The sequence below is a fragment of the Cucumis melo genome, chromosome 2 (genome assembly GCF_025177605.1).
Source record: "Cucumis melo cultivar AY chromosome 2, USDA_Cmelo_AY_1.0, whole genome shotgun sequence".
NCBI classification, from domain to species: domain Eukaryota; kingdom Viridiplantae; phylum Streptophyta; class Magnoliopsida; order Cucurbitales; family Cucurbitaceae; genus Cucumis; species Cucumis melo.
In genome coordinates, this window is record NC_066858.1 from 5,055,215 (window position 1) to 5,069,404 (window position 14,190).

At 45.7% G+C, this 14,190-nt stretch overlaps 1 long non-coding RNA gene across 1 annotated transcript; it reads right to left on the reverse strand.

The window, feature by feature from the left end:
• Positions 1 to 12,910: 12,910 nt before the first annotated feature.
• LOC127148247 (uncharacterized) lies at positions 12,911 to 13,894 on the reverse strand. The gene is made up of 3 exons (XR_007819103.1): positions 13,814 to 13,894; positions 13,633 to 13,741; positions 12,911 to 12,930 (listed from the first exon to the last, which is right to left on the reverse strand). It is a non-coding gene; the product is annotated as an uncharacterized LOC127148247 (long non-coding RNA).
• Between the last annotated feature and the right edge of the window lie 296 nt (positions 13,895 to 14,190).

Below are 14,190 nucleotides of genomic sequence, written 5' to 3' on the forward strand. Positions count from 1 at the left end.
ATCTACAGTATGAAGCGTGCAACTATCAGTCTTTAGTGGAATGACTAATAGTTAATGAAAAGAAATTAATTTAATTAAAGAATTTAATTAATTAATTAATCTCATTTCATTGGAGCTTTAATCAGTAGGTCGATAAGGTCACTTTGTTAGCTCAATAAAGATAAATGAGAATCAAATTTATTTTGGTTTAATTTGAATTGTTGAAATTGATTAAAGGGAATAAATTATATATGATACAATTAATATAATGTATTTGACACATTATAATATAAAGTTTTGATGAGAGAAGTTAATATTTGAATATGATTCAAATAATAATAATAATACGTATAAGATTCATAAATAAACTATGGGTTAAATTAATATGGATTTGATTCATATTAGCACTAAAGATTATATGAGAGATTTAAACTATCGCTTATATTATATATGATATAATATAAAGTTTATATTATATGAGATATAATATGAATTAAATTTATATTAATTTAATTTTATTAATATATATTTAATTTCTGTCATCTAATCTTGTTAATATTTTTATTCGAGTATTGTTGTTTTTTCCTAGAAGGATTTCCTCAATTCATCACTCATTGAGTTCGTTTGACTTATGTTTTAAAGTTTTCCCTCCTCAAGTTGTCAGGCGTTGAAACCAAGCGAAAGATGAATCTCAAGTGTTGTAGCCTAATTAAGGAGGGAAGACAGAGTTACTCTGTAGCCTTACATGGCATGACAGCTGTGTCATCTTATCTCGTGTCTAAGGAGCCAATTAGTAAGCGCATCATTTCTTAGCGCAAATGGCTCCGCTCAAAAGGAAGATGAGAGCAATACCTAAGTTGGTGAGGCCAAGCCAAGGAAGCCAAAGGGCCAGAAAGCAGAGTCAGAGGAGGAATATCCTTAAACGCAGTCCACTAAGAGAGGTGGCTAGGCGATCGAGGCAAAGGATAATTTGTGCCTTTACACCTCTAGGTACCTGCTGCAACAAGCAGTGTTCGGCGGTGCAAAGAAAAAAGGGTTGTGGAGGGTTGCACTCGAGTTAGGATGTTGATGACTTGAGAGGAAGGGTTTAAGAAAGGGATCTTGGATCCCTAAAGACCATGATGCGAAAAGCTGCTCCTTGGTGGCTAAGAGAGAACAAGGTGCATTGTTACATGAGGAGGTGAACAAATCAAACGTAAGATTGGAAAAGTTGTGCTAGTTAAAAGGTGGTCATAAGATCATGTTTTAAGTCTTGTTGTAAGGAAAAGTTTAAGTTATCTTTGAATTCGGTAAAAGTGTTAAGGTAATAAAGAAAAGTTTTGTATTCATTCCGTTGTATTATCTTGCGTCTGTCGAGTGATGTAAAAGTGAAAGTGAACTAAGCATTAAGAAGAAGCTAATGAAATTTACATTGTTGTATTCCGCTGCTGTGTTAAGAAAGCTCGGCATGTAAGCCCAGGGCTAAGGTTATAAAAGAGAAGTCGCTCCACTTATTAGGCATTTGATATTTACTACGCGGTCTGGTAAGTATTGAGGGTGTAGGTGGCACGGCTCCACTTAGTTATGAGAAGCTTGTTATATCCCGCCTTGCACGAGACCTAAAATTTGCCATGCGAGACGCGGTATGACTTTTAGTATCATGACACGTTAAACGCCAAAAACACTCGATCTTGAGGTCCTAAAGCCTTGCTTAATTGCCTAGCCTCTAAACTTAGCTTGCAAAACATGCCTTAGCAGATAAAAACAACTTAACACAAAGAATGAGGTGTAAACATTCCTTTTATTAAGTTAAGTCACGCGATTACAACACTTTACAATACTTGTCCAAGAATGCATAATTAACACCTACACTTAAGATATAAACGCCTAGCAGCTCTTCTCGCCTAACAAGCCTTTCAGCCTTCTTTACTTGGCCTTAACGTTTGATCACCTAGAAGTAAAACTTTAAAACATAAGTTAACAGACTCAGTGAGGTTTTAAGAAATTTTTTTCGTGTAATATCATTTGTAAACATCATTTCATAAAACATAAAATCACATAAATTTACCTTTTCATATAAACACATCATTTCACATAAACGCACATTAGTCAACAATCACCACACCGCCTAAACACTTTGACTTCTTATCTTAGTTACGAAATTTACAAAGTGACTTTTGGGATATTGGTTCATTATGTCTCTCTCTTAAGCTAAGGGCGTTACAAAATTGGTTTCAACCTTAATTGTTAGTAAGTCGACTTGGAAAAAATTAGAGAGGTTGGCCATTATATTATTGATTGAAGTTACTGAATTTTTCCCTTTATGTTTAGGATCGAGTGAATTGGGAATCTTTGGCTGTCAACTAGGAATTAATTGTTTTAGCTAATCTTGAGGTAAAATTAAGAGACTACATGTGTTTATGGATTATGCATTGATAGTAGCTGAAAATGCATAACATGATGTTGTGTAAACGTTGACTGATGTTACTTAATGGTTAAGCATGCTTTATGAATTTCATGCTTCATGGACTATTATGTTTTACACACTAGAAGAATTTTGGCCTTTAATGTCGGTTTAAAACCGACATTAAAGGCCTTTAATGTCACTTGGCAACCGACATTTTTGTGAGCGTTATTAAAGGCCTTTAATGTCGGTTGGGCTTTAATGTCGGTTTAAAAACGACATTAAAGGCCTCTTTAATGTCGGTTTAAAAACGACATTAAAGGCCTTTAATGTCAGTTTTCAATCGACATCTTTGATGGTGTTATTGAAGCCCTTTAATGTCGGTTGGGCTTTAATGTCGGTTTGAAAACGACATTAAAGCCCTCTTTAATGTCGGTTTGTCAGTTTCAACCGACATCTTTGATAGTGTTATTGAAGCCCTTTAATGTCGGTTGAACTCTGATATGTCGGTTTAAAACCGACATTAAAGCCTAGTTTTTTTATTCATTTTTACAAATTTATTTTTATTTAATTGTTACATTATTGTCCTATAGACCGACATTGGGTCAATGTAGGTAAATATGTTTTTCACACGCCAACAAATCAATGAAATTCATATTATGTTAGAAACTATAACATTTGTCTTTTACATTTGAATACACAAAATAAAATATTAATATTATGTTTATATATAATCTACAATAGTACATGAAAAAAGATTCTAATACAAGAATTAAATAATTAAAAATCCTAAATGCCTTCTCAGTCTTCAATTTTCAACGGTCGCTTGACCATTTCTACACAATCGCTTAGCTTTCTGTAACGCCCCAGTAGATTAGAGTTCCATTGTTCATCTCAAGAGTATTTTATTTTTCTAAAGTGGTTATGAAATGAGATTTATTTTGACTTACACTTAATTAAGGTTAAAATTTTCCTTGGTTGGTTATTTAATTGTTGAGGTTTAAGGGTGAAATAAATTAATTAATTGTGAAGCAACAAATTAATTAATGCCTTGGAAAGGGTCAATGGTGGCTTTAATGAAGAGAGAGAGAGGAGAGTTGCCATTGGACTAAAGTAGAAAAGAAATTAATAATAAAAGAAGAAAAGAAAGTAAATTGGTGTGGGTTTTATTTTATCTTTTATTATTCTTTTATTCTTTTAAAAAGGGGGCATTGGGAGGCGTGAAACTCATCACCTTCCCAAGAAAACCCTAGCCCCACTTTGCTCCCACCACAGCCGCCGCCACTCTCCGCCGCCGCCGCACGCCGCCGCACGCCACCGCACGCCACCTGCAAAATAACCCTCGGAGCCGGCCGTAGTAGAGCCAAACCACCATCCCAGCCGCGCCGCGTCTGCAAGCCGAATCCGGAGCCGCTCCTCATCCGCGCAGCCGAGCGCCGTATCTGCAGCCAGCCACGCCGCGCCGCGTAGATCCGACGCAGCGCAGCCGGAACTCGCCGAGACAGCCGAAGCCAACCAGCCGCGCGCCTGCAAGTCGAAACCGAGCCGCCGCCGAGCTTCCAGCCGCGTCGGAAAAATCGAGCAAGCCGATCTGTGCAGCCGAAGCTCGCCGCGCCGCGTCGATCTGAGAAGTTCAGCCAGGCGCGCCGCTCCGATCGAGCCGAAGGGAGCCGCTTCGATCCGCGCACAGTCGTCTCCCGCAGCCGCCACTCGAAGCCGATCCGCTGCGCGTGCCTCCAGCCGACGAACGAACCCGGAGCCGCTCCACGCCCGCGCGCCCGAAGCCGAAACCGAAGCCGCGCCGCGTCCAGCCCTCTCCGCGTGTGAGCCGCGTCCGCGTGGGAAGCCGCGCCGCGCGTTTCCGCGAAGCCGAGCCGCATCTCCTCCCTGTTGCAAGCCGAGCCGCACGCGTAGCCTCCTGTACCGAGCCGAGCCGCGCCTGCGCCAAGCCGAGCCGATTCCTGTCTTCTTCCAGCCGAGCCGCCAAGACCAAATTGGCTCCATCCACCTAGATTTTGGTAATTTAATTAATTATTGTGGCATTTCCCAGTAAGACTCCATGCTTCGGACGTCAATTAAATTAAATTGGGACTAAAATTTAGTTATTTTCCTTAAGGGACGTCTTGGACCAAGTAAGTGCTGCAGCGCGGGAATTCTTCAGCAGAGGGGCTCGAGCACTGCAACCTCTCTAGGGTAAGTTATTTCAAATGAGTCTTGAACCGATAGTCGTTGGCGACCTAATTACGAATTTTGGCATATCAAACAGTTAGGACTTCGTCGCTTGGAAAGCGTACTGCCTCGCGGTTAGGACTCGACAAGTAGATCTCCAGGTAAGAGATTCTACTACTAGCTTCATGTTTAGAAGTATGAGACCATGTATGCCCCGATTTTTCATGTTAAGGATTAGACTGTACGTTGTCTGAGATAAACGTTAGTATGATGTAAATGACGATATAGTTATGCTATAATCTATTATGTGTGGCAAGAGCTGTTATGGTTACGACGAATGTCGGGACGGAGAGTGTAGAGATGATTTATGTGACATGTTATATGCTGATGCCATGTGTATGTATACTGCAATTGGGGTACCTGTTAGCTTAATCTGTTAGAGTCGTACCTGCATGGGTGTCCTTCGGGATCACCACCTATTGAGGACTGTGTGGTCCGACGGGACACCAGTCTAGCATGGATATAGATATGACTCGAGTGACTCGACGGGGTCCTCGCATCCCGACTGTCCTAGGTGTCCCCCGGGGCACCGAAGACCAGAGCTACGTTCCTACGGGAGCGCATGATTGCACGTGTTCGGGAACGTGCCAGAGATTGGGTACCAGTTATCAGGACTCTAACAGGAAGTTAACAGGCACCTAGTGGGACTAGTAGTGGGTCCCTTACTGAGTATTTTTATACTCACTCTCTTCGTTTTATGTTTTCAGGTACAGGACGAGGCAAGGGCAAGGGCAAGCTGGCGAGCGACCCGAAGTGAGACCGTGGAGGGCCATAGGGACTACCGCTTCCGCTTATTCTTATTTCAGATTTTCGCATTTGAATTTGAGTACTTTTCATAACTTACCATCTTTTATGTAGATAGGGCCCGAGTAGGACTTCAGAACGCTTTTACATTTTTGCATGACTACCTTGTTTGAATTTTATAAATGAAATTTCTTAAACCGTATGCGTTTTAAAAAAAAAATTTATGACTTAAACCACTTGTTCTATATTTGGTAATGACTTCGATTCAGTATAAGGAGTCGGGTCGTTACAGTTGGTATCAGAGCACAGTGTTTTAGGTTCTGTAGACTGACCTACGATGTAAGTCATTTTTTGTTTTGGTTTACTTCACCCTATGGCTATACGGTCCTTCGGCACTCGCCAGGTATGTCTAAAGCCTTGCTAATATTAAGATTACAGTTTTGCCTGAATAGTCTAAGACCTAGAAATAAGGTGTTAAGTTCTTATGGTGAAAAGTTTGTTGGTGAATTTTAGGGAGAATGCCGCCACGTAGGGGTGCACGCCGAGGAGGTGGTAGGGGAGGCAGAGGAGCCGGTCCTGGCCAGCCGGAGGCGCCACCTGTTGCACCGGCAGTCGACCCAAACGCACCGGTCACCTAGGCGGACCTCGCCGCGATGGAGCAGCGTTATCAGGACATGCTGCAAGCTGCTTTGGCGCCTTTCGTTGCCGCCCAGCAGAACCAGACCGCCCCTGTTCAGGCCCAGGCCGCCCCCGCTCAGGCCCAGGCCGCCCCTGTTCAGGCCCAGGCCGTCGCTCCTCCAGCCCCTGAGGAAGCTCAACCAGTACCAGTTCAACTGTCGGCCGAGGCGAAACACTTACGGGATTTCAGGAATTATAATCCTAAGACCTTTGACAGATCCATGGACAACCCCACAAAGGCCCAAATGTGGTTGACGTCCATAGAGACTATTTTCCGGTACATGAAGTGCCCAGAAGACCAGAAGGTGCAGTGTGCAGTCTTCTTCTTGGAGGACAGGGGTACCGCCTGGTGGGAGACCGCTGAGAGAATGCTGGGGGGCGATGTCAGCAAAATAACCTGGGAACAGTTCAAGGAGAACTTCTATGCTAAGTTCTTCTCTGCCAATGTGAAGCACGCCAAGCTGCAAGAGTTCCTAAACTTGGAGCAAGGCGACATGACGGTGGAGCAGTACGACGCCGAGTTCGATATGCTGTCCCGCTTTGCTCCCGACATGGTAAGGGATGAGGCTGCCAGGACGGAGAAATTCGTTAGAGGACTCAGGCTAGACCTTCAGGGCATTGTCAGAGCCCTCCGCCCAGCCACGCATGCTGATGCACTACGTATAGCACTGGATTTGAGCCTGCCTGAGAGAGCCGATCCGTCTAAGGCTGCCGGCAGAGGGTCAGCCTTGGGACAGAAGAGAAAGGTTGAGACGCAGCCTGACGTAGCACCGCAGCGAACACTGAGGTCAGGAGGTGTCTTCCGGAGACACCGACGGGAGCTTGCAGCAGCCGGGAGGACTCTGAGAGAGCTACCCGCTTGTACTACCTGCGGGAGAGTCCACGGAGGTCGTTGCTTAGCTGGAAGTGGAGTCTGCTTCAGATGTAGACAGCCGGGGCACACTGCTGATGTGTGTCCTCGGAAACCCTTTGAGACGACACCGCCCCAGCCTTCTGCGTCCCAGCAGGGGAGAGTTTTCGCCACCACCCGGCAGGAGGCCGAGCGAGCTGGCACAGTGGTGACAGGTACGCTCCCAATTTTGGGGCATTATGCTTTTGTGCTATTTGACTCTGGGTCATCCCACTCGTTTATATCCTCCGTTTTCGTTCAGCATGTGGGTTTGGAGGTAGAGCCTTTGGGTAGTGTTTTGTCGGTTTCTACTCCATCGGGGGAGGTCCTGTTGTCCAAAGAACAAATAAAGGCATGTCGGGTAGAGATAGCGAATCGTATGTTAGACGTGACCTTACTAGTGTTAGACATGCAGGACTTTGACGTGATACTAGGCATGGATTGGCTGTCAGCCAACCATGCAAATATAGACTGTTTTGGCAAGGAAGTTGTCTTTAACCCTCCCTCCGAGGCTAGCTTCAAGTTCAGGGGGGCAGGCATGGTATGTATACCCAAGGTCATCTCAGCCATGAAGGCTAGTAAACTACTCAGCCAGGGAACTTGGGGCATCTTGGCAAGCGTAGTGGATGTGAGAGAGCCAGAAGTTTCCCTATCTTCCGAACCAGTGGTAAGGGAGTACCCCGACGTTTTCCCAGACGAACTTCCAGGACTTCCGCCTCCCAGAGAAGTGGACTTCGCCATCGAGTTAGAGCCGGGCACTGCCCCTATCTCGAGGGCCCCTTACAGAATGGCTCCAGCCGAGCTAAAGGAGTTGAAGGTCCAGTTACAGGAGTTGCTGGACAAAGGCTTCATCCGGCCCAGTGTGTCGCCTTGAGGAGCCCCAGTATTGTTCGTGAAGAAGAAGGATGGGTCGATGCGCCTTTGTATTGACTACCGAGAGCTGAACAAGGTGACAGTCAAAAACCGCTACCCCCTTGCCCAGGATTGACGACCTGTTCGATCAGTTGCAGGGAGCCACTGTCTTTTCCAAGATCGACCTGCGATCAGGCTATCACCAGTTGAGGATTAGGGACGGTGACATTCCCAAGACGGCCTTTCGATCGAGGTACGGACATTACGAATTCGTTGTGATGTCTTTCGGCTTGACTAACGCTCCTGCAGTATTCATGGATTTGATGAACAGGGTGTTTAAGGACTTTCTAGACTCGTTCGTCATAGTCTTCATTGACGACATCCTCATTTACTCAAAAACTGAGGCGGAGCACGAGAAGCACTTACACCAGGTTTTGGAGACCCTTCGAGCCAACAAGTTGTATGCCAAATTCTCCAAGTGTGAATTCTGGTTAAGGAAGGTGACGTTTCTTGGCCACGTGGTTTCCAGTGAGGGAGTTTCAGTAGATCCCGCAAAGATTGAAGCGGTGACCAACTGGACTCGACCGTCCACGGTTAGTGAAATTCGAAGTTTTCTGGGCTTGGCAGGTTACTACAGGAGGTTCGTGGAAGACTTCTCACGTATAGCCAGCCCGTTGACCCAGTTGACCAGAAAGGGAACCCCTTTTGTCTGGAGCCCAGCCTGCGAGAGGAGCTTTCAGGAGCTCAAACAGAAGCTAGTGACTGCACCGGTCCTGACAGTGCCCGATGGTTCGGGAAACTTTGTAATCTATAGTGACGCCTCCAAGAAGGGACTGGGCTGTGTCCTGATGCAGCAAGGTAAGGTAGTTGCTTATGCCTCCCGCCAGTTGAAGATCCATGAGCAGAACTACCCTACCCATGACTTGGAGTTGGCAGCTGTAGTCTTTGCACTGAAGATATGGAGGCACTATCTGTACGGCGAGAAGATTCAGATTTACACCGACCATAAGAGCCTGAAGTATTTCTTCACTCAGAAGGAGTTGAACATGAGGCAGAGGAGGTGGCTCGAGTTGGTGAAAGACTACGACTGCGAGATCCTATACCACCCAGGCAAAGCAAATGTAGTGGCTGACGCGCTGAGTAGGAAAGTGGCACATTCAGCAGCGCTAATCACCAAGCAGACCCCCTTACTCAGGGATTTTGAGAGAGCCGAGATTGCAGTCTCAGTAGGTGAGGTTACCGCACAGTTGGCTCGGTTGGCAGTTCAGCCAACCGTGAGGCAAAAGATCATTGCTGCTCAGCTGAACGACCCTTACTTGGCAGAGAAGCGTCGTGTGGTAGAGACAGAACAAGGTGAAGACTTCTCCATATCCTCTGACGATGGCCTTATGTTTGAGGGACGCCTGTGTGTGCCGGAAGACAGCGCAGTTAAGACGGAGCTTTTGACTGAGGCTCACAGTTCCCCGTTTACCATGCATTCTGGGAGTACGAAGATGTACCAGGACTTAAGGAGTGTCTATTGGTGGAGGGGCATGAAAGGGGTTGTGGCAGAATTTGTCAGTAGATGCTTGGTGTGCCAGCAGGTGAAGGCACCTAGGCAGCATCCAGCAGGGTTGTTGCAACCCTTGAGTGTGCCAGGGTGGAAGTGGGAGAGCGTGTCGATGGATTTTATTACGGGACTGCCCAAGACCCTAAGGGGCTACACGGTGATCTGGGTTGTGGTCGACAGACTCACGAAGTCGGCCCATTTCGTGCCAGGGAAATCCACTTACACTGCCAGTAAGTGGGGGCAGCTATATATGACAGAGATTGTGAGACTACATGGAGTACCCGTATCCATCATTTCAGACAGAGACGCCCGTTTCACATCGAAGTTCTGGAAAGGACTTCAACTCGCATTAGGTACGAGGTTGGACTTCAGCACGGCATTCCACCCTCAGACTGATGGTCAGACAGAGAGATTGAACCAGATTTTGGAAGACATGCTGCGAGCCTGCGTACTAGAGTTTTCAGGAAATTGGGACTCCCATCTGCATCTGATGGAGTTTGCCTATAACAACAGCTACCAGGCTACCATCGGTATGGCACCGTTCGAGGCTCTGTATGGCAAGTGCTGTAGATCCCCTGTCTGCTGGGGCGAGGTTGGAGAGCAGAGGATGCTAGGCCCCGAGTTAGTGCAGACGACCAACGCAGCCATACAGAAGATCCGAGCTCGTATGCTGACAGCCCAGAGCAGACAGAAGAGTTACGCTGATGTACGACGTAAGGACCTCGAGTTTGAAGTGGGAGATATGGTCTTTCTGAAGGTTGCACCCATGAAGGGTGTTCTGAGGTTCGCGAAGAAGGGGAAGCTGAGTCCACGCTTCGTAGGGCCGTTCGAGATTCTGGAGCGGATTGGCCCCGTGGCTTATCGCTTGGCGCTACCCCCATCCCTTGCGGCAGTGCATGACGTATTCCATATCTCCATGCTGAGGAAATATGTCGCAGACCCAACACATGTGGTGGACTTCGAGCCACTACAGATTAGCGAGAACTTGAGCTACGAGGAGCAGCCTGTCGAGGTCCTGGCGAGGGATGTTAAGAAGCTTCGCAGTCGAGAAATTCCACTGGTCAAAGTCCTTTGGCAGAACCATGAAGGGGAAGAGGCCACGTGGGAGAAAGAAGAGGACATGAGAGCCCAGTACCCCGAGCTGTTCGAGGATTAGAACTTTCGAGGACGAAAGTTCCCTAAGGAGGGAAGGTTGTAACGCCCCAGTAGATTAGAGTTCCATTGTTCATCTCAAGAGTATTTTATTTTTCTAAAGTGGTTATGAAATGAGATTTATTTTGACTTACACTTAATTAAGGTTAAAATTTTCCTTGGTTGGTTATTTAATTGTTGAGGTTTAAGGGTGAAATAAATTAATTAATTGTGAAGCAACAAATTAATTAATGCCTTGGAAAGGGTCAATGGTGGCTTTAATGAAGAGAGAGAGAGGAGAGTTGCCATTGGACTAAAGTAGAAAAGAAATTAATAATAAAAGAAGAAAAGAAAGTAAATTGGTGTGGGTTTTATTTTATCTTTTATTATTCTTTTATTCTTTTAAAAAGGGGGCATTGGGAGGCGTGAAACTCATCACCTTCCCAAGAAAACCCTAGCCCCACTTTGCTCCCACCACAGCCGCCGCCACTCTCCGCCGCCGCCGCACGCCGCCGCACGCCACCGCACGCCAGCTGCAAAATAACCCTCGGAGCCGGCCGTAGTAGAGCCGAACCACCATCCCAGCCGCGCCGCGTCTGCAAGCCGAATCCGGAGCCGCTCCTCATCCGCGCAGCCGAGCGCCGTATCTGCAGCCAGCCACGCCGCGCCGCGTAGATCCGACGCAGCGCAGCCGGAACTCGCCGAGACAGCCGAAGCCAACCAGCCGCGCGCCTGCAAGTCGAAACCGAGCCGCCGCCGAGCTTCCAGCCGCGTCGGAAAAATCGAGCAAGCCGATCTGTGCAGCCGAAGCTCGCCGCGCCGCGTCGATCTGAGAAGTTCAGCCAGCCGCGCCGCTCCGATCGAGCCGAAGGGAGCCGCTTCGATCCGCGCACAGCCGTCTCCCGCAGCCGCCACTCGAAGCCGATCCGCCGCGCGTGCCTCCAGCCGACGAACGAACCCGGAGCCGCTCCACGCCCGCGCGCCCGAAGCCGAAACCGAAGCCGCGCCGCGTCCAGCCCTCTCCGCGTGTGAGCCGCGTCCGCGTGGGAAGCCGCGCCGCGCGTTTCCGCGAACCCGAGCCGCATCTCCTCCCTGTTGCAAGCCGAGCCGCACGCGTAGCCTCCTGTACCGAGCCGAGCCGCGCCTGCGCCAAGCCGAGCCGATCCCTGTCTTCTTCCAGCCGAGCCGCCAAGACCAAATTGGCTCCATCCACCTAGATTTTGGTAATTTAATTAATTTTTGTGGCATTTCCCAGTAAGACTCCATGCTTCGGACGTCAATTAAATTAAATTGGGACTAAAATTTAGTTATTTTCCTTAAGGGACGTCTTGGACCAAGTAAGTGCTGCAGCGCGGGAATTCTTCAGCAGGGGGGCTCGAGCACTGCAACCTCTCTAGGGTAAGTTATTTCAAATGAGTCTTGAACCGATAGTCGTTGGCGACCTAATTACGAATTTTGGCATATCAAACAGTTAGGACTTCGTCGCTTGGAAAGCGTACTGCCTCGCGGTTAGGACTCGACAAGTAGATCTCCAGGTAAGAGATTCTACTACTAGCTTCATGTTTAGAAGTATGAGACCATGTATGCCCCGATTTTTCATGTTAAGGATTAGACTGTACGTTGTCTGAGATAAACGTTAGTATGATGTAAATGACGATATAGTTATGCTATAATCTATTATGTGTGGCAAGAGCTGTTATGGTTACGACGAATGTCGGGACGGAGAGTGTAGAGATGATTTATGTGACATGTTATATGCTGATGCCATGTGTATGTATACTGCAATTGGGGTACCTGTTAGCTTAATCTATTAGAGTCGTACCTGCATGGGTGTCCTTCGGGATCACCACCTATTGAGGACTGTGTGGTCCGACGGGACACCAGTCTAGCATGGATATAGATATGACTCGAGTGACTCGACGGGGTCCTCGCATCCCGACTGTCCTAGGTGTCCCCCGGGGCACCGAAGACCAGAGCTACGTTCCTACGGGAGCGCATGATTGCACGTGTTCGGGAACGTGCCAGAGATTGGGTACCAGTTATCAGGACTCTAACAGGAAGTTAACAGGCACCTAGTGGGACTAGTAGTGGGTCCCTTACTGAGTATTTTTATACTCACTCTCTTCGTTTTATGTTTTCAGGTAGAGGACGAGGCAAGGGCAAGGGCAAGCTGGCGAGCGACCCGAAGTGAGACCGTGGAGGGCCATAGGGACTACCGCTTCCGCTTATTCTTATTTCAGATTTTCGCATTTGAATTTGAGTACTTTTCATCACTTACCATCTTTTATGTAGATAGGGCCCGAGTAGGACTTCAGAACGCTTTTACATTTTTGCATGACTACCTTGTTTGAATTTTATAAATGAAATTTCTTAAACCGTATGCGTTTTAAAAAATTTTTTTATGACTTAAACCACTTGTTCTATATTTGGTAATGACTTCGATTCAGTATAAGGAGTCGGGTCGTTACACTTTCAACCCGATATCACTTCAATTATCTACAAACAATATCCAAATAAACCATTTATATGAATAACAAAGCTGTTTGAAGTACTGAAATTGCAGAAAAGGATGAAAAGTTCTTAATATTGCCCACCAAATGAATAATCAACATTTTTTTACATAACATTATTATGAAAACCAATATCAATCTATAAAGAAATAAGCAACATCAACACAATAAGCTGAAAAGTAAATCTCAGTTATAGTAACTTCATTATCTGCTGATACTTGGAGATGAATCAAAATGAAAACAAAAACCTTATGATTCAAGAGAAAGAAAAGCTACTTTACGTGAAAGGACAGAAAACAAATTCCTAGTCCATGCATGGGTAATATACTTCCTTCCAGAATGAGAATGATAGCTAACTCTCAATTGAAATGTTGGTCAAAGGAGCTAACCCTGTTGCAGGAGATAACTTCTAAAAACCACTTAAAATAAAAATCATAGCCTCAAATGGTTAGTGTAATTTAAAGTGGTTAGCAGCTTTCTTTCTATTCCCAAATATGTTTTTCAGAAAAATGAGATTTAAGCCTATTTACGTTACTTTCTTTTATTTCAAGGAAAGAAAAACAACCTTAGAACATGTTACTAAATATATATCTTAGAGATAAAATGCTCAAAGTCAAACACAAGGCTAAGACAGCAGACTAGAACAACAAAATGAAGCTTGCTTTAAGTTATAGCTAAGTCAAATAACCTGAATCTATAATGGAAGTGTTTGAAGCATCCGACAATGGGGGGCTGACTTCTTTGAAGCAAATAATAGGCAAAGCACGCTTCGGTATCTTTCTTGCTTTTGTGATGTCCTGAAAACATTGCATATAGTAAGAAAACCGAGATACAAAGAGAGATTGCAATTGTAATGACTGATAACATACTTGCAAATCTAGCATAAAGTTTTATAATAGAAAACACCCACGTCACTACAACGCATAACAAATCTATGAGTTTTATGCTTGTTAAAAGATTTGCAGCAATCACTGAAGCCATCTGCCAAAAATCAAGGAAAATATCATCATTAGGAAGGAATAATACAACTTAAAAAACACGCATGAATACTTGAAAGAAAGACAATTAATAGCATAGCAGCCTCCTACAAAACAATCAAGAAAAAACCAGATCAGAGACAATGATTAAAATGCCGCGAATCCAAATATTTGATAATACTTGAACCGTTTCCATACAACTAACAAATAATTACAAAACCAGAAAAACAGCGATGCTGAAGTAGCGGTTGTAAGACTAATTGAGCCAA